Genomic DNA, 24,702 nt, shown 5'->3' on the forward strand with positions numbered 1-24,702 from the left:
AAATTATTTAACAAATATATCCTAACAATATTTATATTCAATTTGATATATGCAAGGATATATGAACAAGAGTAAATAAACAAGTGATAATCACATTTTATTGCAATTTTATACCCTCATTATCTATTTTATATGAATAAATATGCTACTAATAATTGTTTTTATCTTTTAATTGCAGGTTAATGAAGAATAAATCTCAAACTTCCATCTCTCAACAAAAACCTATTATTTAAATGAAGAAATGAAGTAAATAAGCCTATTGGAAAATCAATTTCCAATTTGTCCAAAAGCCCAAGCTAAGATGAAGGATTAAACGAAATATCAAAGCCCAAAAGCCCAAGCAAAAGCCCAAAATCCAAGCCCAAAAACCAATGGAAGAGGAGTTCTGCGGACAACAACTAGAAGCAGTCAGGCATCGATGCCTGCATCGATTGGGGCATCGATGCCCGCATCGATGCCTGTATCGATGCCAGCATCGATACCCCTATCGATGCTGTCGATTGGGGCATCGATGCCCGCATCGATGCCTGTATCGATGCCAGCATCGATACCCCTATCGATGCTGATATCAATACACTGGGTAGTTTGTTACGAATCAAAGGCTGAAAATTAATATTTTTGGATAAGATTTCGATCCAATGGCTCTCATTCACTGATGTTTACTATAAATAGGGATAGAGAGTGAGGTGTTAGAGGTGTGAAAATTTTTGTAACTCCATTTAGAGAGGAGGACTATTCTTAATTGAGAAGGCCTTCCAAAAATTATAACTTTAGTTGTAATTAATAATAATAATTTTTCTCCACTTTAAATTTTCTTTTCTCCTTTTTGTTGAATAATGAGGATGGAGATGAAGAACAATTTGAAGGTTTGCATTTCTTTTATTTTCCTCTTTTATTTCTTTTTTGTAATTTCTTTATTATTGCTTATTAGTTAGATTTACATTCATGCTTGTAGTGTAAATTTATTTTCTTGTCTTTTTAATTTCTTTTTGCACTTTAATTTGTAGAGTAGATTTATTTTCTTGCATTTAATTTCTACAATTTATTTTATAGTTTAGATTTTTATTTCTTTGTAGTTAGATTTATTTCTTGTTCATAGTTTAGATTTTTTTTTCTTTTTATTTTTATAATTAGTCTTTTTCTTCTTACTTTTATTTCTTAAGATGTGAAATTAATTCTTGTAGGAATATTAGAATTGTATGAAACTAGTCTAATTTCCTTTATTTTGTATGAATTTTTCTCTTTTACTTAAAATGTTCATGTTTAGGATAATCAACTAGAGAACTAATCGGTAGAAGAAGAATTTGATAATCTATGCTTATCTTAAATGGTTTGATAGGTTATGCTTATGAATTCTAGGATTATTATCATGTTGTTGTTCTTATCATGAATAGTAATTTTGACTTAGATGATAATTTGATAGGTTATACTTTCCTTAAATGGTTTGATAATCTATGCTTAATAAATCTAAGTTGAAATATGATAAAAAGAGAATAGTTTATATTTTGTAATTGAAATTGGTTAGTTGATTATATTCTAGATTTCTTACCTCTTTTGAATCCTCCATCTTAACTTTCTTAAATTTTCTTTTCATTCTTGGTTTATTTCTTGATTTTATTCATTCTTCTTTCTTGCCTTGTGATTTCATTTATTCTTTGATTCTTTCTTCTCTAAAATTCAATTTATTATCTCTTGCATATATTCACAAAAATCACTCATCACATCTCTCTCCATAATCACACTTATTCTTTATTTCTAATTGTCGCGCAAAAAACATAAGAACCAATTCTAATAATCTCTTAAAATCACCTTCCTCGTGGGATCGATATTTTTTTATACTATAACTTGATCAATTGTGTACTTGCAATTTTGGTACATAATTATGCTGCATCAAGTTTTTGACACCGTTACCGGGGAAGGTGTTAAAATAGGATTTTATTATTTTGGTTCTTTAACTTGTGTGTTTTCTTATGAAGGAACCGCTTGGAGCTTGAAAGTCTTGGATTGAAGATCAAGAACTTAGAGAATTGCTTTCGGGTAAGTCATTTTTCTAGTTTTCAATTCCACCCTTTTAGTTAGCTTCACAAGTAGAGACAATTAGGATTTAAAAAAAAAGATTTTATTTTTATTGACCATAATAAAATCAATCTTTTACTTGGACATTAACTAACAAGATAATAAAATCAAACAATGTTCCCCCTTCTCACATTTGATTGTTGTTGACCATAATTAAAAAATATAAAGATTTTCTTTTTATCATCCTTTTTAGTCGCTTTTAATTTCTAGGGTTGCATTTCATATAGTGTAGGAATTCACCAAAGTGATTGTAGCACTTGATTTGGTACACACTTAAAACATTCTTAAGGGCAAAACTCACAATCAAGATAAGGTAAGGGATTTTATCACCCTTTCTTTAGCCCACAAATCACTAATTCCTCACTTCACAAACCCAAGCATTCTAAAACTCATTAGACGTTGGCCCCTAAGGATTCGAGCTCAATAAGGAACAAGAAATCCTTAAGTGAACGGTTTAAGTTTTCTCAGAATAGTTGGTGTCTAAGGCAAGGTTTAGGGGTTGTGTAAAGCGCTCCGCAAGGAAAGAGATACTTAATTGATCTTTGATCACCCTCTAGTACTATCTTTACCTGGCTAACTACCTGGGTAAAACTTTGATCTTTTTACTGTAGGAGTTTTTGGTTAGGAGCTGGTCTAGTTGAGTTAGGCTAAACCCTAGAATTAGAGTTGATTGAAAAGTGATTGCTTTGATTTGTTTTAGTTAGGATTTTTCTTTTTCTTTATCTTTTCATATAAAAAAACTAATTTTCTTTCTTTCCTTAAAAAGAAAAAAAATTGTTTTGGTGTATGCAAACTTGGGTTCGGGATAATTCTCATCGTTTAATCCGTGTTGAACCAATTCAAGAAATGGCAAATCAGCCCGTTCTTCAGGAGATGTGTTACCCCCACCAGAAATGCAATTCCGTCTTGCATAAGGCTCCCCGATGCAAATAGAGCAAATTTTGAGCTTAGACCGCATTATATAAATATGCTTCCTAAATTCCTAGGTAATGAAATAGAAGATGCATATATTTTTATCTCGGAATTTGAGGAAGTATGTATTATGATTAAAATGAGAGAATTAACTGAAGATGCGATTAAGCTTAGATTTATTCCATTTTCCCTCAAGGACAAAGCTAAAAAATGGTTGTACAACTTACCGATAAATTCCATCTCAACTTGGGAGGAATTTGTCACCGTTTTTCTCAAGAAAATTTTCCCTATTCATAAAATGGTAAAGCTTAGGAACAATATTTAAAACTTTAAAATTGTCCCAGGGGAGTCATTCTGGAAATACTTTGACCGATTTAAAGATCTTTTAATCCAATGTCCTCATCACGGTCTAGAAAAATGTCGATTGTGCCAAGTCATATATGAAGGATTGAACTATTCTTCAAAAACATCTTTAGAATCGATGTGTCAGAGAGATTTTATGAGGAAAAACGCAGATGAAGCTTGGGAATTCCTAGAGAGTCTATCCAAAAAAATAATGTAGTGGGAACACTGTGATGACAGGGTTTCATCTGTTCCCCAATCTAAGTCTAGTGGTCTTTCTCTGGAGTCAAACATTGAGTCTGAAGCAAAGATGGCGACGATTCTGCGGAGGTTAGAAGCCTTAGAAGTTAAGGAACGAGCTCCAGCTCAAATCAATCATATTTCTGCCCCGGGATGTCATAATTGTCAGTCTTCTACCCATGTTTCAAAGGAATGTCCTCTCCTAGGAAACAACCATGCTTTAGAACAGATGAACGTTACATTCCAGCGTCGTAGAAATGATCCATTTTCTCCATCCTACAATCCAGGTTGGAGAAATCATCCCAACTTTGCTTGGAACCAAGGAAATTCTCATGCAAACCAAAACTTCATTCCCGCGGCGAACCAATAATTCCCTAGGGGAAACACTGTCCCATTCAATGCACCAAACAATTTCCAACAAGCTAACCCAGTTTTTCTAACCCAACATCCTCATCCTCACCAGCCTACAAATCAATCAAATTCTGATCATGACAAACGTTTGAGTGTAAACTACCAACATGTTGACCCAGTCATCCACCACTCTAAATTCCTTCATGCAAACTACCGGCCAAGTGCTCAACTCGAACACTCAAGCCATAGCCCGGTTAGAAACCCAACTTGGGCAACTAGCCACTGCCGCGAGTGAAAGAGATAAAGGAAAATTCCCAAGTTAACCTGTTGTAAACCCTAAAGACACTGGATCCAGTTCCAACAATCCAGCTCAATTGAATGTAATTCACACTCTGAGATCAGGGAAACAAATAGACAATCAAGTTAGAATGCCACTGGATCAAGCCCCTTCTCCCATCCAACACACTCCTTCCGATGAAGCAATTCCTTCCGATGACCAAAATGCTGAACTTGAGATTGAGCTTGATCTAGATAGGTATAGGCTTGTTGCCCCCTTTCCAGATAGACTCAAACCTAGGAAAAACTCCTTGCAGGTTGAGAAAATCCTAGAAATGTTTAAACAGGTCAAGATCAAAATCCCTCTCCTAGATGCAATTAAACAAATCCCTTCTTATGCAAAGTTCTTAAAGGACTTATGCACTAAGAAAAGAACCACCAATGTTCCCAAGAAAGTCTTCTTAGCTGCTAACCTCAGTGAAATTTTTTCAAACTAATGCCGTTGAAATACAAGGACCCTGGTTGTCCCACAATTCCATGCGTCATAGGTAACACTCACATTGATAAGACACTTCTAGACTTGGGAGCCAGCGTCAACCTCCTTCCTTATTCAGTCTATCAACAGCTAGGTATAGGAGAACTTAAACCGACAAGATGCACTCTACAGTTAGCTGATAGATCTGTAAAAATTCCCAAAGGAGAGGTAGAGGATGTTCTGATCAAAGTTGGAGAGTTCATTTTCCCTGTTGATTTTATTGTCTTGGAAACGCAGCCTGTTTCTAATCTCAAAAGTCAAATTCCCATCATTCTAGGAAGACCGTTCTTAGCCACCTCAAATGCCTTGATAAATTGTAGAACCGGTCAGATGAAACTATCTTTTGGGAATATGACTGTTGACCTCAATATTTTCAATTTAGGGAGACAACCTAGTGATCCATCTGATGAACCCATGGAAGTGAATTTCATTCAAGGAATATCAAGTGAACAACAAGAGGGAGAGTGTGAGTCTGATACAAATGCATCTGATTTAATGATTGAGGAGCTTTCTGATGACGAACTAGAGATAGAACCACTAGTCAATCATGTTTTTGCTGTTGGCTGGCAACGAGAACCTTTGGAGATAGAACCCCGAGTCCAGCTATGCTCATCTTTGGAGGAACCCCCTAAGTTAGAGCTCAAACCTCTACCTGAAAATCTAGAGTATGCCTACTTAGGGGAGAACGAGTCTTTACCAGTTATCATTTCTTCTGAGTTGACTACCGGTCAAAAGGAAGCTCTCTTAGCTGTTTTAAGAGAGAATAGGGAAGCCATTGGATGGACCATGGCTGATATCAAAGGGATTAGTCCAACCATTGTTCAACACCGAATCCATTTGATAGATGATGCCAAACCTACTAGAGATGCTCAACGTAGGTTAAACCCAGTGATGAAAGAAGCCGTTAGGAAAGATATTCTGAAATGTCTCGATCATGGGATCATTTATCCCATTTCTGATAGTTCATGGGTGAGTCCAGTCCAAGTTGTTCCAAAGAAATCTGGGATCACCGTGATCCAAAATGAGGCTAATGAGCTGATTCCCACTCGAATCCAAACTGGATGGCGAGTTTGTATTGACTACCGAAAACTCAACTTAGCCACTCGGAAAGATCACTTCCCTCTTCCTTTCATTGACCAAATGTTAGAGCGTTTAGCAGGACATGAGTTCTATTGTTTCCTGGATGGATATTCAGGTTACAATCAAATCTCTATCGCTCCAGAAGATTAGGAAAACCACTTTCACTTTCCCGTATGGAACATTCGCATACCGACGCATGCCTTTTGGCCTGTGTAATGCACCAGCTACATTCCAACGTTGCATGATCAGTATTTTTTCTGACATGATAGAGCAATTTCTTGAAATATTCATGGACGACTTTTCCATCTTTGGTGACACATTTTCCCAATGTTTGCATCATCTTAAACTGGTCCTAGAACGGTGTAGGGAGAAAAATCTGACTCTTAATTGGGAGAAATATCATTTTATGGTCAAACAAGGCATTGTCTTAGGACATGTAGTTTCCAATAGGGGAATCGAAGTGGACAAAGCTAAGGTAGATCTCATTTCCAATCTCCCTCCTCCTAAAACAGTCAAAGATGTCAGATCGTTTCTTGGTCATGCTGGCTTTTACCGACGATTCATCAAGGATTTCAGCAAAATTTCTAGACCCTTGACTAATCTTTTAGCCAAGGATACATCATTTGTCTTTTCTCCCGACTATCTCAAAGCTTTTGAATATCTAAAAAAGGAGCTAACCACAACTCCTATCATTCATGCACCGGACTGGACCTTACCCTTCGAACTGATGTGTGATGCATCTGATTCTGCGATTGGAGCTGTTTTAGGACAACGGTTTGATGGAAAACCGCATGTGATCTACTACGCCAGTAGGACTCTGAATGATGCCCAACAGAATTACTCTGTCACAGAAAAAGAGTTTTTAGCTATAGTCTTTGCCTTTGAAAAATTCAGGTCCTACCTCATCGGTTCCTTAAGCAAAGTTTTCACAGATCATGCCGCACTAAAGTATCTTTTGACAAAAAAGGATGCTAAAGCACGGCTCATTAGATGGATTCTCCTTCTTCAAGAGTTTTACATTCAAATTCTTGACAGAAGAGGAACAGATAACCCCGTAGCAGATCACCTCTCTCGACTCCCAAATGCACCAACATCAACCGTTCCGATCAATGAACTTCCCAGATGAATAACTCCTAGAAATCCAATCTGTTCCATGGTTCGCCGACATTGTGAACTACATAGTCATGAACCAGATTCCTTCATATTGGTCCAAACAGGATAGATCCCGTTTTCTCTCTCAAGTAAAATACTTTTACTGGGATGATCCATATCTGTGCAAATACTGTCCTAGTCAGATTTTTAGGAGTTGTGTTCCCACTGAAGAAACTAGGAGTGTTCTATCCTTTTGTCATGAGCAAGCATGTGGGAGCCACTTTGGCCCATGAAAAACAGCTGAAAAAATTCTTCAATCTGGGCTATACTGGCCCACTCTTTTCAAGGATTCATATGAGTTTTGCAAAACTTGTAACCGCTGTCAGCTTTTAGGGAAGGTCACTAGAAGAAATATGATGCCCTTATAACCCATCTTATCAGTTGAACTTTTTGATCTGTGGGGTATCGATTTCATGGGACCATTTCTAAATTCCTTTGGAAATATTTACATTCTAGTAGCCGTTGAATACATATCAAAATGGGTTGAGGCGGTAGCTTGCAAAACTAATGACAACAAGGTCGTTGTCAAGTTTTTGAAAGAGAACATTTTTGCCCAGTTTGGAGTACCCCGAGCAATCATCAGTGATAACGGTACACATTTCTGTAACCGTTCCTTTGAGGCTTTAATGAGGAAATATTCAATCACACACAAATTGTCAACTCCTTATCACCCCCAAACCAGTGGACAAGTAGAGGTCACAAACAGGCAGATCAAACAAATCTTAGAAAAAACAGTTAATCATAACAGAAAAGATTGGTCTCTAAAATTATGTGATGCTCTTTGGGCATTTAGAACAGCTTTCAAGGCCAATTTAGGGATGTCACCATACAGACTGGGATTCGGGAAAGCTTGTCACCTACCAGTAGAGTTAGAACATCGAGCAATGTGGGTAATAAAACAGTTGAACTTTGACTCAGACTCAGCAGGTAAGAACAGGTTGCTCCAAATAAATGAGTTGGAAGAAATTAGAAATGATGCATACATAAACTCAAAATTTTACAAAGAGAAAACCAAGATTTTTTATAACAAATTAATTTTACAAAAAAATTTCTCTCCAGGACAGAAAGTTTTACTGTACAATTCAAAATTGCATCTTTTTTCTGGAAAATTAAGATCAAGATGGACAGGTCCATTTTTTATCAAACAAGTTTTTCCGCATGGGGCTGTCGAGATAAAAAATCATAAAAATGGTAACATTTTTAAAATAAATGGTCAACGTCTAAAACCATTTTTAGAACTTTCTACACTCGGAGAGGAAGAGGTGTTGGTTCTTCATGAACCTCATTATCTATAAGAAAAAGAAAAAAGAAAAAATTAACAATAAAAATTAAAAAAAATAAAAAAATTTTCTCTTATTTGATTTCTTCATCCTCATACTAATAGTATTTGCAGATCCTTATCATCATTGTCGACCAAACAAATGTAAGTTCTTCAATTCTTATCTGCTTTACTTTGTGCATCAGCGAATTTGCATTGAGGACAATGTATTTAGGTGTGGGGGTGGGAAGTACATATTTTCCTTTTTATTTTATCATTTTGTTGCATTTTTGACATAGTTTAAAAAAAATATAAAAATATTATCACTTGCCAATTAATAAAGTTAAGTAATAATTGATCTAATTGATAGATTTTTAAATTTTCTAATTCCTAGTTAGTGACATACTCAAGTTCACCTTTTATGATAACTCCAAATAAAATTCTTAAGAAATAATTTTTCAAGTAGTATACTTTACTTAAGTCTTACCTTAGATTTTTAATTAAAAATAATGAAATTTTTGCATGCTTAACTTAGAGTTGAAAATATTTTTTTTAAGTTATCTTGATTTACATATTTTTTTTCAGACTATATATACTTACACACATATATATATTAAAAAAAAAACTAACCTTATAAAAGAAGAGTGCGAAAAATAGGCACCAAAAAGAAAAAAAAAGAAGAAAAAAAACTCTTAAATTCAAGGTGATTCTATCTTATAAAGCCTAAGTTGACTGAGTAATTAAGCCCAATGAGTATTTCTATACTTAATGACCTAAGCCCAATTAGGTTAGGATTCATTGACCCAAAACTCGTTAAATGGTCACTTAGAAAGCCCGTTAAAATAGAAAACAATCACCAAGAATTAGAGAGTGAAGAAAAAATTATATACGTATAACACTAACTATTTTTTTTATATATATATTGTTGTTTTGTATATATGGTCTTGAAAAACAATTTTTGATCAAGAGACTTGAAAGTTATTTAAAACAAAGAGTTAGCATGTTTTTTTCAAAACTTTTTAATTAAATCTCTAAGATTTGACTTGGTTTTGTAGTGCAATAATGAAAAAGATTTTCTAAAAGAGTTACATTGGAGTTATATATAAAAACGTTTTCTTGATTATTAACTAGCTTCAATTAGAATGTCTAAATATATCAAGGAAAATTAGTTATTTACTCACTTATTTAACTTGGCAAGTTGACCGAATTTTGTGGGTATATTCACTGCAAACCCTCACGAGACTACAACTCGTCCACTAGGGTAACCCAGAGGTTTAAAGGCTTGTTGTATGTACTAAATACAACTACGATTCCTGCGAAAATGAGTTAGGATTTCTTTAAATTTTCTTTCTTTGCTAGAGGACTAGCAAAAGTTTAGGTGTGGGGGTATTTGATAATCATATTTTATTGCAATTTTATACCCTCATTATCTATTTTATATGAATAAATATGCTACTAATAATTGTTTTTATCTTTTAATTGCAAGTTAATGAAGAATAAATCTTAAACTCCCATCTCTCAACAAAAACCCATTATTTAAATGAAGAAATGAAGCAAAGAAGCCCATTAGAAAATCAATTTCTAATTTATCCAAAAGCCCAAGCTAAGATGAATGATTAAAAGAAATATCAAAGCCCAAAAGCCCAAGCAAAAGCCCAAAATCCAAGCCCAAAAACCAATGGAAGAGGAGTTCTGCGGACAACAACTAGAAGCAGGCAGGCATCGATGCCTGTATCGATGCCAACATCGATACCCTATCGATGCTGATATCGATACACGGGGCAGTTTGTTATGAATCAAAGACTGAAAATTGATATTTTTGGATAAGATTTCGATCCAATGGCTCTCATTCACTGATGTTTACTATAAATAAGGGTAGAGAGTGAGGGGTTAGAGGTGTGAAAAATTTTATAACTCCATTTGGAGAGGAGGGCTATTCTTAATTAAGAAGGCCTTCCAAAAATTATAACTTTAGTTGCAATTAATAATAATAATTTTTCTCCACTTTAAATTTTTCTTTTTATTTTTGTAATTAGTTCTTTTTCTTGTTTTTATTTCTTAAAGATGTGAATTTAATTCTTGTAGGAAGTTTAGAATTATATGAAACTAGTCTAATTTCCTTTATATTGTATGAATTATTCTCTTGTACTTAAAATGTTCATGTTTAGGATAATCAACTAGAGAACTAATCGGTAGAAGAAGAATTTGATAATCTATGCTTATCTTAAATGGTTTGATAGGTTATGCTTATGAATTCTAGGATTATTATCATGTTGTTGTTCTTATCATGAATAGTGATTTTAACTTAGATGATAATTTGATAGGTTATACTTTCCTTAAATGGTTTGATAGTCTATGCTTAATAAATCTAAGTTGAATTATGATAAAAAGAGAATAGTTTGTATTTTGTAATTAAAATTAGCTAGTGGATTATATTCTAGATTTCTTACCTCTTTTGAATCCTCCATCTTAACTTTCTTAAATTTTCTTTTCATTCTTGGTTTTATTTCTTGATTTTATTTATTCTTCTTTCTTGCCTTGTGATTTTATTTATTCTTTGATTCTTTCTTCTCTAAAATTCAATTTATTATCTCTTGCATATATTCACAAAAATCACTCATCACATCTCTCTCCATAATCACACTTATTCTTTATTTCTAATTGTCGCGCACAAAACATAAGAACCAATTCTAATAATCTCTTAAAATCACCTTCCTCGTGGGATCGATATTTTTTTATACTATAACTTGATCAATTGTGTACTTGCAATTTTGGTACATAATTATGTCGCATCAACAAGTGATAGTACGCAAAGACAAACACAAACACAAGATATGATCACGGAGTTCGGACCTTCCGTCCTACGTCTCCGCTCTCTACTCCCGGGGAGAACTCCACTATCACAACGGGTTTTCTACGTTCACCTGAACAATGTTTACACCTCACAATTCGGTTTTTTAGTTCACCGAAAACTTTACAACACACACAATTACACTCACACTCTACACCCTCTAAGTATTGGTCTCTAGCCCGTGTTTCCCTCAAGTGCTCGGAATTATGACAATCTCTAGGTATTACTACCGACGCCACTCCTCTTGGGATAACCCCGTTTCTCATCACACACTCCTCTCGGTGTACAAGTGTGATACAACGTGTAACTCATAATTAAGTATAATACAATAAAATGTTCTCTGCAATAGGTGAGAACTCAATGTAAGCTCAATCTTAAAAATCACAATCCCACAACCCAATATATGATGTATGAAATGCTACAAGCTCAAATAGGGTGTGCGTGATAAAATGAGTGTAAATAAAATCTAACTCAATTAACAAACTAACAATAATAAGAATATGAAAATCAATAATAAAATTGCTAGAGAAAAGAGTTAGAAAAACTTCTCTATAATCACAAAGAGGTTGAAGAAGATTGAGGATGAATTCCTTAATTGAAAATGCAAAGAAAAACTTCTCTATAATCACAAAGAGGTTGAAGAAGATTGAGGATGAATTCCTTAATTGAAAATGCAAACCTCCTCTTTGTAAACTCAAACACCAAACTTAAACTTAAGAAACAGACTTTTAAACACTTAAAACTCTTGTTAAAAACCTCTTAAAGAAACTTTTTTCTGATGAGAACAATAGGGGTTTATATAGGAAGAAAAACCAAGGCACAAAACCCAAGAAAAACTAGTAAAAATGATAAAATAACAAAGACTGGAAATATAGCCGTTGGTGCTAGTCAGTCGACTGACGGGATGCATTAGTCGACTGATGAGATGACCGTTGGAGGCGTTTTCCAACTCATTAGTCGACTGACGAACCTTATCAGTCGACTGATGACCTCATCAGTCGTCTGGTTAGTCGACCAAAACAAAATAGAAACTTTTTTTGAATTACAGGCACTTTCTTCAGTTGACTGATCGGTCAACTGATTTCATCAGTTGACTGACCAGTCGACTGATAACAGGTTTTCAGCCTAACTGAAATAAAAAATCTGATTTTTAAACTGCTTTTAAAAATTGTAAACAAATTCAGAAAATGTAAAACTTTGGAAAATGATTATAGACATGATAATACACATGCTACAAAAACTGGTTTACAAAAATCACCTCCCAAATGAGAAATCTCTTCATTTTACAAAATAGTCCAGAACATGAAAATGTAAACATACTTGTTTTAACATTTTGACTACACCATGTTTTGAAACTTCATAAACTGATTTTATAGACCTAATAGAATATATATATTATGATTGTTAAGTCTATAAACTAATAACTCAATATTATGCAAAAATGAGGTTTTGCACAATATGCATTTAACAAATATGAAACATGTATATAAATGTAAACAATAATATAGGTTTCATATTTATATAAACTTGTAAACTATAAAACCAAAACTTCTGTATATACATAACTATATATATATATACTATAATATTATATATATATATATATATATATATATATATATATATATATATATATATATATATATATATATATATATATATATATATATATATATTATATATATATTATATATATATATATATATATATATATATATATATATAGAGAGAGAGAGAGAGAGAGAGAGAGCAATATGGTATGCTTGGTTCAAGCACAAAAGTTATGCTTGGTAATAATATGTCATATCCCTCTCCACTCATTCAAATATGAGACCACATTCACATAGGTAGTGAGTGGATGAGGATGTGACACATTACTACCAAGCACAAAATTTGTGCTTGCGGTACAAGCATACCCATTTTTCTCTCATATATTATATATATATATATATATATATATATATATATATATATATATATATATATATATATATATATATATATATATATATAATATATATATATATATATATATATATATATATATATATATATATATATATATTATATATATATATTATATTATATATATATTATACACATAAAAATATGTGTGTATATGGTATTGAGTTTAGAGTACTTAACACACATAATATAAAACCTAAACTAAATTACCAAAGTTTGATGAAGGTCTTCAATGAGTTTGACTTGGTAAACTTGCGGATGAAGCTTGAACTTGGATCTTCAGCTTGAATTGCAAGGCTTCAACCACTATTCCGCCAACCTCTAATGGATGTGATCGTGAATGCTCGATTTTATCCATCCTCCAACATATTATTTGCCAAGAATAAATATAAAACACAAACACTAGACAAACAATATTAGATGTAAATTATTTGTAAATCATCATCAAAACAAAAGGACCCAACAAATGTTACGGGTTGGTTGTTAAGATTACAGTTTGGTTGTTAATGTTACGGGTTGGTTGTTAAGGTTAGGGTTAGTTATTAAGGTTACGGATTTATTGTTAATGTTAGGGATTTATTCTTATGATTGCTTATTTGTTGTTAAGGTTAAGGGGTGTTTGTTAAGATTCTATTTCTTTCATGTGCAGTTATGGTACTATGAACTTACTGACATCAAGAAGCCAGTAGTTGGAAGTACGTTGCAGCCTCCCCTCACAAATTGGGTGAAACTGAGAGATTTTGTTAGATCTTTGATATTAGCCACTGTTATAGCTAAAGCAAGGAAAGCTATGATAAAGCTTCCACGGTTCCATGACCAAGCTCAAAGCATTGAGGGAGATTTGTGGGGGGAAAGAGCAGGGGAAGGAGAAAGAGAAGAAGAAGAAGAAGAAGAAGGAGAGAGAGAGAGAGAGAGAGAGAGAGAGAGAGAGAGAGAGAGAGAGAGAGCAGGAGACGCCGATAGGCCACGTGGCCCAAGCCAGCCTCTTCTCAAAAAGAAAAGGGGAGCAAGAGATTATATCTTTCTTGAAGGATAGGTAAGCATTTAATAATTGTGAATTTTATTTGTTCTTAATTATTCTTTTTTTAATAATAATGTATCCGTCTGTTGCATAGACGATGCCACAAAATATTAATGAAGCGGTCAAGCAGCCCAATGAGGCAGTCGAAAAAATAGAATTGTCCAGCAAGTGATCTATTGGAAGAGCATCGCGATAATAAATCAAAAATTGTGTCGTGATAATGAGAATAAATTCAAAGATCAGATTGTTGCCGACCGAATAGAGATAACTTCTCTTTCTATGAAAGTGGTTACTCTGTCTGCTCAAGTGAGGAGCCTGAGAGAGGAACTAAGTGTAGCGCGATGCAGAGGTCTCACTGTATATAAGAATAAGAGGCCTATTGCAGAAGTGTATAGCCCAGCGATGGAGTTGCAAATTTGTACATGTTTGATTGATTGTTAAGTATAGGGATTGATTGTTAAGTATACCAATTTGTTGTTGAGTTTACCAATTGGCTGTTAAGTTTATCGTTTGATAGTTAAGTATATGGTTTAGTTATTAAGGTTATATAGTTCAAAATTACATTTTGAATGTTATCTTCTTTTTTTTTGAATCAGGCACTCCATGCAGCGTGGATGGCATTGATATTGACATTGAGAGGGAAGGCCCTCAGCCATTCTTTGCTGACATTAATAAGGAGAGCGAAGGCCCTCCACCAAGGGAAGTCCCTCCACCATTTTTTGTTGACATTAATAAGGAGAGCGAAAGCCCTCCATTAGGGAAAGTCCCTCCACCGGATACTACTGGCATTAATACTAAGGTGGAAGATCCTCGCCCAGAGGAAGTCCCTCCAGCAACCGCTGACAAATTTTTTGAGCTGACTGGAGAGGTGTCCAGCCCAGTGATGGAGCTGCAAACTTGTACATGTTAGCCCAGTGATGGAGCTGCAAACTTGTACATGTTAGATCCTTTTTTCACTACATGGTTAGGGATTGGTTGTTAAGTTTACGTATTGGTTGTTAAGTTTATAGATTAGTTGTTAAGTTTAGGGATTTATTGTTAAGTTTATGGATTGATTGTTAATTATACGGTTTTGTAGTTAAGTTTTGATAGCGGTTGTTAAGTTTTTTCTATTTTTATTTCAAATGTTTTTTTAGAAACATGCACTCCACACATGGACACTGAGAGGGAAATCCCTCCACCAGAGAAAATCCCTCCACTAGCAGCTGCCATATTTTCTGAGGACGAAGATGCTCCTATTTCCCTCCACCAGAGAAAATCCCTCCACTAGCAGCTGCCATATTTTCTGAGGACGAAGATGCTCCTATTATTATACAATTGAATAAGAGAAAGAGGGATGCAAATTTGACCGCACCCCTTAAAAAAATTAGAACAAAAAGAAGGATGAAGCCTTTTAAACATATGTAGGCTGTCTAAAAATCACAATAGATAGCTGATTCTCTATCAAACACCGATGATGGAATTTACAATCTGACGACTTCCAGAAGGCTACAATTTGAAGACTTTCACGTAGATCGATGAAGGTTACAATCTAACGACCTTCACAACAACTGATAAAAGCTCTAATCAACAGCCTCCACAATCAACATCGGGAGTTACAATCTGACGACTCTCACGAATCAAAGAGCTCTAATCAACAGCCTCCACAATCAACATCGGGAGTTACAATCTGACGACTCTCACGAATCAAAGAGTTAAAGCAAAGATTATAAAACGATGATCTTTGCAACGTTCTGACAGAAAGAGACTACAAATCGACGGTCTCTTCAAACCAAGACGTGGAAGTCCTCCCCGCGTACCAGCATCAAGACGCACCGTGTTCATAGCCACGAACGCAGCTCAGATGCAGCTTCCAACGCTGCCAACGCAGCTTCCAAATCGCTGCAAACGCAGCTCAGACGCAGCTTCCAACGCTGCCAACGCGCTTCCAAATCGCTGCAAACGCAGCTCAGACGTAGCTTCTAACCGCTGCCAACGCAGCTTCCAACCGCTGCCCAACGCAGCTTCCAACTGCTACCAACACAGCTTCCAACCGCTGCCCAACGCAGCTTCCAACCGCTGCCAACGCAGCTTCCAACCGCTTCCCAACGCAGCTTCCAACTGCTACCAACGCAGCTTCCAACTGCTGCCTAACGCAGCTTCCAATCGCTGCCAAACGCAGCTTTCAACAGATGCCAACGCAGCTTCCAAATTGCTGCGTCTGAGCATCCAAACACTGCGTTTGAACGTAGAATTCATATCAGAACACGGATTTTGCGTTTGACTCGTTCAAACACGAGCTGAACGGTTTCAAAACCATTTCCCACGATCTGAGGGGATCACAACTCCACTCAGGAGTGATTTAAGGGGGGCGGTTACATCCCATTAGCCCCACTTAGGAGCGAATTAAGGATGTGGTTACACCCCTTAATCCCCTATAAATAACTAAAAATCAATTCAGTTCAGGGGTTCGGTCTGTTGGGACTCCTTGGCAGCAGAGGCTGAATCTTTGGGGCTAGATTTTGGAGGCTGGCTTTTAGATTCTGCTCCCTGGACAGCAAAGAATAGATCCTTAGCTTGTCTAACCAATTACGGTTAAGATCAATCGACTCATCAAGAGTTCTAAGACTTGCCACGCAAGTTCTCCACAACGTCAAATTGTGAGGAGAAGATATCATTCCAGTGAATCAAGACGTGTGGATCGTCAACAGAGAGCAAACTCGACGCGAGCATTCGAGGGAGGCACTCCATCGCTACCGTGAAGAACCCAGAATTAAACAAAGGGGAGAATCCAGATTCATTCTCCTCTCTTTTGTAATCAGGAAATCCAATTGTAACAGAGATTAAAGGAATACAAATCAATTTTTCTTTCATTTTTTTTACTGCAAATTTTCCACAAACAACATATAGTTACCCTTTACACTGAAGGGAAATTGAAGAAAGAAAAATAAATCATGGGGGACATGGCTATTATAGAAGTGCCGGAGGAAAAGGGAGCAGAGTTACCGCCTGCTAGGCTATAATGTGATCCTCACTCAATCTGGAAAACCCTTATGAGTTCCCCTATGAGCAAGAAAGAAGAAATTTACAGGGATAAATTAAACATAGGGATTTCCTTTTCTGAATGCTTCATTGTCAAGATTTTTGATAAGCACCCAACATTTGTACATAATTATAAGGTGTCGACAGATATTGCTACGCTGCTGACGGTAGAGGAGAATGAAGTTCTTAACTATTTCTGCATTTGTAGGTGTAACAAGTAAGTATTTATCTCATATTACAATTTTATAGCTTCGCTTTTAAGATTATCAATTAGTTGTTAGGGTTACAACTATGTTGCTAAGGTTACATGTTTATTGTTAAGGTTACTGATTTGTTGTTAAGGTTACTGGTTTGTCATTAAGGTTACATGTTGGTTGTTAACATTACAGATTTGTTGTTAAGGTTACTTGTTTGTTGTTAATATTATGTGTTTGTTACTAACTATATTTATTATTTCATTCTTTCTTGCAGTTTGATTAAAGTGTACAAAGGTCAATGGTCGTCTATTGACCGATTTGAGCTTCTTAATGTTTTACATGGTGATTGACTGGATGATTCAGTAAGATTTATTTTTAATAATTATTGTTTATTATCCTTTATAATACTACCATTTATTACTTGTTGTCAACTTACAGCTTACTGAGGTGCTGCTAGATATAATACGTGAAAGTCAGAATGAATCATCCAGCAAAAAATATGGGTTGGTCTCTGTTTTCTCTTCTATAAGTATATGATAGACATATATCTATTTATCTATTGCAATCTAATACTAAAAGGTTTCTAATCATTCTAATTCTTGATTACAACATACAATACATATGGAGAGACCTAACTACCGAGAAGCATATGAACTCTTCATCAAAAATTTGTTCTATGAAGGATTTAGTAACCTCTTAGTTCCCATTGTCCAAGGGGATCATTGGCATCTCTTGGAGTTTGATGTAAAAAATAATATTTCCAGACATTATGACTCCTTAAGAGAACAATCTGGGCATTGGGAACCCATGTTGAATATTATTAAAGCCTTCAACTACATTAAATCTGGCTTCGGCAAAAATAAATCGTACAGCGTATTCAACCCAATCATTGTTCCATACGAGGAACAAAAGGGAGCGTAAGTTTTTCGAGACTCTTTTTGGAATTTAATGTTGGAAATTGATTGTTAAGGTTAGGTTGTTGATGTTAAGCTTTGATTTTTAACCATAGGGATTTGTTATTAAGGTTACAATTTAGTTGCTAAGGTTATGGTTTGGATGTGATGCTTAGGTATAGGTTGTTAAGTATATATTGGTTGTTAACCTTAGGGGTTTAATGGTGTATTTTTTGTGTGTGTAGGTATGACTGCGGGATCTACGTCTACCAGTTTATAACTATTATCGAAGGTAGAAGAGTCCTGCACCTCACTCCCAAAGAGCATAACACATGGGTCATACGAGCGAAGCTATCATCCTATTTACTAATTGAAGGCAGGAAGAGGTAAAAAGATCTCGATCAACTAGACAATGATGACGTTGAGAGATAGACTATTATAAATGTAAATATTTAATTCTTGAAAATATTATGAATATAAATATTTAATTGTTTATGGAATGACCATTAGTAAGCATGACAAGCAATCTACAACAAAGCCATAACCTTAACAACAAAAGGTTAACAACAAATCCGTAACATTGACAACCAAGCCACAACCAAGCCCAAAGATTAATAGTGAAAAGTTAAGCTTAACAACAAAATTGTAACCTTGACAATAAACCCATAAGCTTAATGATAAACCCATAATCTTAACAACCAAACCATAACATTAACAACCAAAAAGCTTAGGTTAACAACCAATCCGTAAGCTTAATAACCAAGCCCTAAGCTTAACAGCGAAAAGTTAAGCTTAACAACAAAACCGTAACATTGACAACAAACCTATAAGCTTAACGACAAACACATAAGCTTAACAACCAAAGCATAACCTTAACAACAAAAAAACAAGGTTAACAACCAATCTGTAAGCTTGACAACCAAGCCCTAAGCTTAACAGTGAAAAGTTAATCTTAACAACAAAACCTTAACTTTGACAACAAACTCATAAGCTTAACGACAAACACATAAGCTTAACAACCAAACCATAACCTTAACAACCAAAAATCTAAGGTTAACAATCAATCTGTAAGCATATTAACTAAGCCCTAAGCTTAACAACCAGTTATTAACCGTAACAACGAAACACACAACATTATAACATACATTCCATATCAACATCAAGTTAAACAAAATAAAAGTAAATGTACATCAAGTTAAACAAAACATATCTTCCAGTATATATTGTTAACATCACATATCAACATCAAGTTAAACAAAACAAAAGTAAATGTACATATGCTAGTAACCTAGTGAGGGGCTGCTCCTCCCCCGCTATCCTTGCTTGAAGCGAAGTCGTCTGAGAAACCCCTATCCCTATGAAAGGTGGATCCCCCAACACCTTGGACCTAGAGAATTTGCTGCCAGAGGTCTCTCTCCACCATCATATGCCTGCCATCCCATGTCACCTTAATTAACTCCGGGTCGGCGCTAAACGGCTGCGTACGCTGACGACGATGGCTAGGGGGAAGTTGGTCAACAATAACGTCGATAGGATCAACCTCCCTCTTCGCTTGGTGCTCTTGGACCTCCGACTTGCTGATAACCTGAGTGACGACATAGCCTTCCATTAGGTTACCGTCAATAGGAGAGATGTAACAGAACATAATCCTCTTAGGGACATCCGAATGTTTGTGAAAAAATTAAAGAAGAAATGAGAATAAAATTTGTATTAATCTCCCTAACTGACTAAGAAAAAAATAAATACAATCTCTCTTTGTAATCTCTCTCTCTAACTGATTTAGAAAAAAATTACAATTTCTCTTATCGGTTTCCTGGATTTACAAAAGAAGGAAGGAATTGATGGAGATCATTCTCTTTGTTTAAAACTGGGTTCTTCTTGGTGTCGATAAGAATTTGAATCTTGTATCCCGTTGACGATCCGAGCGCTTCGCCTTGTGGAACTTGTCTTTGCCTCTTGACTAGACATCTTGGAAGAACTTGCAAAGCAAGTTTTAGAACTCTAAACGAGTTTAGAAGAACTTGATGAGCAAGTTGAAAACTCTGCAAAAGAGTTGATTTGAGAAAGGGATTTCAATCACTTTTAGCCGAAATAAACTTGCTAGGCAGGTTAAACTGGAGCCAATCAAGGTGCTTCGTAAAGCCAACCTTCAAAGCCAAAATCAAGGTGATCCTAAAAGTCGATCCTCCAGGATGATCTGCTAGAAGATCCCACTGAAGATCTGCCAGAAGATCCCATTGAAGATCTGCCAAAAAGATCTAGAAGAAGATCTCAATGCCGATCCTTCAAAGCTCTCTAAGATGGTCTCGCCCCAGATCTATTTTAAGCTAATTTTTAGCTATTTATAGGGGTTTAAGGGGTGTGACTAACCCCTTAAATCACTCCCAAGTGGGGCTTTGATCCCCTCAAATCATGGAAAATAGTTTGGGAACCGTTCAACTCGTGTTTGAGCAAGTCAAATGTAAAATTTGCGTTATGGGCACGAACTCTGCATCTTGGACTTGGGACGCGGAGTTGGACTCTGTATTTGGAGCTGAAAACGCAGTGGTGAACCCTGTGTTCTGTTCTTGGAACGCAGAGGTGAGCTATGTGTTTTGAATCTCGAATGCAGCAATGAACTCTATGTTTTGAGTTTGGAACACAACAATGAGCTTCGCGTTTTGAGCTTGGCACACGGGGATGACCTCTGCATTTTGAATTGAATAGACCATTGATTTGTAGTCTCTTTTAGTTAGAGCGTTGTAAAAATTGTGATCTTCATCTCGTCTCCTTGGAATGTGAGAGTCGTCAGTTATAACTCTTGTTGGTGATTGTGAAGACCGTCGAATCAGAACTTCCATCGGTTGTTGTGAAGGTCGTTGAATTATAACCTTCGTCGATTTTCGTGAAAATCTTCAAATTGTAGCCTTTTGGAAGTCGTCGAATTGTAACCTCCATTATCAGTACTTGATGGGAATCAGCTATCTGTAATAATTTTTAGACAGCCTATACCGAAACATCCCTAATCTTGAGTAGCATCCTACAGTCTTTGAAGTTATTTTTTGTGGTGACGTCGTTGGAGCACATGACGTATTCACTGATACCCTCGAATAGCGATTGTAGAAACTCCCAATCCTATAGGTGGTATGGCAGTCTGAAGAGGCGAATCCATGTTAGAAAGTGTTTAGGTAATGTGGATAGCCTGAGGTCCTCCCTCCAATGATCGAATCTGCCCTTGAAGGAGCCCATATCTATCAGCTTGAGCTCGATGGCTTGATCTAGAAGGTCGTCGGACAGAAATTGAACCATGAAGCTAGTTCTGGCGGCCTGCTTGATCTGTTGGGGCCATGATGAGACGTTGAAGCGGTAGGCAATATTTTCTCTGAGCTCCTAAATAGATGGATGACCCATCTCAATATAGAAGATGGCGAAAGAAGAAAGATCTTGAATGGTGCTGATGATGTTGGTAGGGACAGTAAGCAATCATGGAGGAGCACAAGCTCTTAGACCATAAGGGCAATCCTGGGAGATATGCCTTGAGCCATGGCAGTAGACACAGACGATATCATCGTGAGCCATGATCTTCTGGTTTATGACAGAAATGGGACTTGAAGGTGCTAGGAGGCTGATTGGAGGATGGTGGTGATAGGAAAATCGAGGAAATAGTGAGGAGAAAGGTTATCATAACTATCCTATCTTGGAACAAGCAAAGGGATGGTGGAGATTGCTGCGTGGCAGGTGGGAATAGCAAGGAGAAAGGTGATCATAACTTTCCTATCTTGGGAACAAGCGTTACTGTGAAAAGCATTAAAGACAGGAGGAGAAAAAAATTCTCTCGGTAACATTGACAACCAAACAGTAACCTTAACAACCAAGCTATAATCTTAACAATAAAACGTTAAACTTAAAAATAAATCTGTAACATTGACAACCAAGACATAACCTTGACAACCAAGATATAACCTTAACAACCAATCCATAACCTTAACAACCAATCAGTAGCCTTAATTATAACAGACATTTTAAAAGGGTATCATCTAATATTATATATAGTTATCTGCTAATATAAAACGTTACTAAGAAATACATTTGTTTAGCAACTATATAGGCTCGTTACAAGTTTGACAATTGTGACCCTCCATGTGGCATCGAGAGCACTTAACAAGACGGGTGTTCAGTGACCTGTTGTTTATTCATCTAGTACATGGTCTTTCATGCCTTTTTTAGTGAGAGGAGGCTTTAACAATTGGTATCCTGGCGGTACAAAGCGTTTCTTATAATCTGGGATATGAAAGAGGATCGGTGTATAACTTGCTCTAAAAGTTTCAACAGTTATAAACCAATCACAATATTGATAAATATCATGTCCCATCCAAGTAACTGTAGTTCACACATGTTTGTAAGGAATGCGGGTGATATCCTAAGACCTGCATGAACATGCCCGATTTTTCAAATCTACACGGCAAGTTTTATTAGATTCGACCTCCACAATATGTTATGTCGATTGTTTAATGGCCAAGCAGCTACCATGATGAATATTACCACTCAACACTATCTCCGCTTTTGGACATAAGTATCCAGACCAATTCATTGCCATAAGCCTTCTTTCATGCATGTGCTCCATGATTTGCTTTCGTATCGTCTCCACCAAAGGTAGGATTCATAACATTCGTGCCTTTCTTATCCAGCTATTGAAGGACTCAGCAAAGTTTGAAGTAACATGATCATACCTGCAACGTTTGAAGTAACCTTAACAACCAAAAATAAACTTAACAATAAAAGGGTAAACTTAACAACAAAACTCTAACATTAACAACAAAATACTAACCTTAACAATAAAATTCTAATCTTAACAACCAAAAGCTAACCTTAACAACAAATCTGCAAACTAACTCTAACCTTAACAACTAAAATTTAGCCTTAACAAATAACGTTTATACAAAGTTATCATACCTTATACCAGAAAAATAAGTGTTTGTCTAACTCTCTGGGGAATATTCCATTACAGTAACATAAGCCCTATGATCGATCAATACCAATTCTTTCATGAAATCATCCTATTCAGAAATTGTGTACTTATAAGCCGCAGTTTGTAACAAATCACCCAAAATCTGAGTAACATTTGCCTTGTGATCAAAATCCTTCATCTTTTTTTTTTAATTCTCGAATAGATGCAGAACACACCTTGAATGGAAAACATCTGGAAAGAATTCCTCGACTGCTACCATAATTCCCTTGCCGACATCGAAAATCATTACCAGTTGATGTGGAGGATTGTAAGGCTTTTCCCTATCATACAGTATCGTCCACAATCCTTGTAAGAATCATTTCTAATTATCCTCATTCTCTTGGTCGTATACATAATAAGCAAGAGGAAATATTCATTGATTGTCATCATATCTTGTGGCACTAAGTAGTATACCTCTGTAGCGATCTTTAAGAATTGTTTCATCCAAAAATAAGAGAGGCCTACACCCAGCAACAAACCCTTCAATACAGGAATTATAACTTATGAACAAACGCCTAAACCTTCCGTCATTAGCATCGATAGCAACATGACTTCCTGGATTAGTTGCATGAACCATGGCTTCATACCTGCATAAATATAATAACAAAATAGTAACCTTAGCAACAGATTCATAATCATAACAACTAATCTTTAACCTTAACAACCAACAAGTATACTTAACAACCAACAAATAATCTAACCAACTAATATGTATGGTTAGCAACCAATACATAACCTTCATAAGTAATACATAAGGTTGGCAACCAATACTAAACCTTCACAACAAAAACATAAGAATAAAAGAATGTATCATCTCAGTGAATCGTAAGCCTCATCATCGTCACCAAACAGGTCTTATTAAGCTCTCTCTTTGCTTTTCCACATTTTACTGTAGTTAATCTTGATGCCATAATTTGAGAGCATGTTATTCTTGATATCAACTGCACGAAGATCTAGCCTAACCTTCAAAATAGATTGTATTTGGCTTGCAATGTGTTAGACCCTAGGGGGGTGTGATTAAGATCTTATGCTAATCTAATCCGATTTTATGCCAATTAAAACTAATTCAAACTATTCTTCTTGCAAGATAGATATACAATATGTTATAAGCAAGAATAAGCAATATGAACAATGAGATATATCCTATATGATAAAAATATATGCAAGGATATATAAACTAACACAAGGGTGATATAATCAAACGACAAATATGATAGGGCAAAATATACAAGAGTAATAGGCAATTGGCGATATAAGATAAATGCATAAGTAAATGCGCTAATGATAAACTCAAACACACTCAAATGATCATGGAGTTCGGACTTTCCGTCTTACGTCTCCGCTCCCCACTCCTAGGGAGAAATCCACTATCACAACTGGATTTTCTACGCTCACCCGAATAACGTTTACACCTCACAATGTCGGTTTTCAATGCTCATCGATCAACGTTCACATCTCACACTCTCACTATGTCGGTTTTCAACATTCACCGATCAACGTTCACTCCTCACACTTGGTTTTCTAGCTAACCGAAAACTTTACAAT

The 24,702-nt window shown here is 35.7% G+C and overlaps 1 pseudogene; it reads left to right on the forward strand.

The window, feature by feature from the left end:
- LOC109846837 lies at positions 4,527–15,329 on the forward strand (annotated as a pseudogene).

This window comes from Asparagus officinalis, chromosome 7, assembly GCF_001876935.1.
Source record: "Asparagus officinalis chromosome 7, Aspof.V1, whole genome shotgun sequence".
Lineage (NCBI taxonomy): Eukaryota > Viridiplantae > Streptophyta > Magnoliopsida > Asparagales > Asparagaceae > Asparagus > Asparagus officinalis.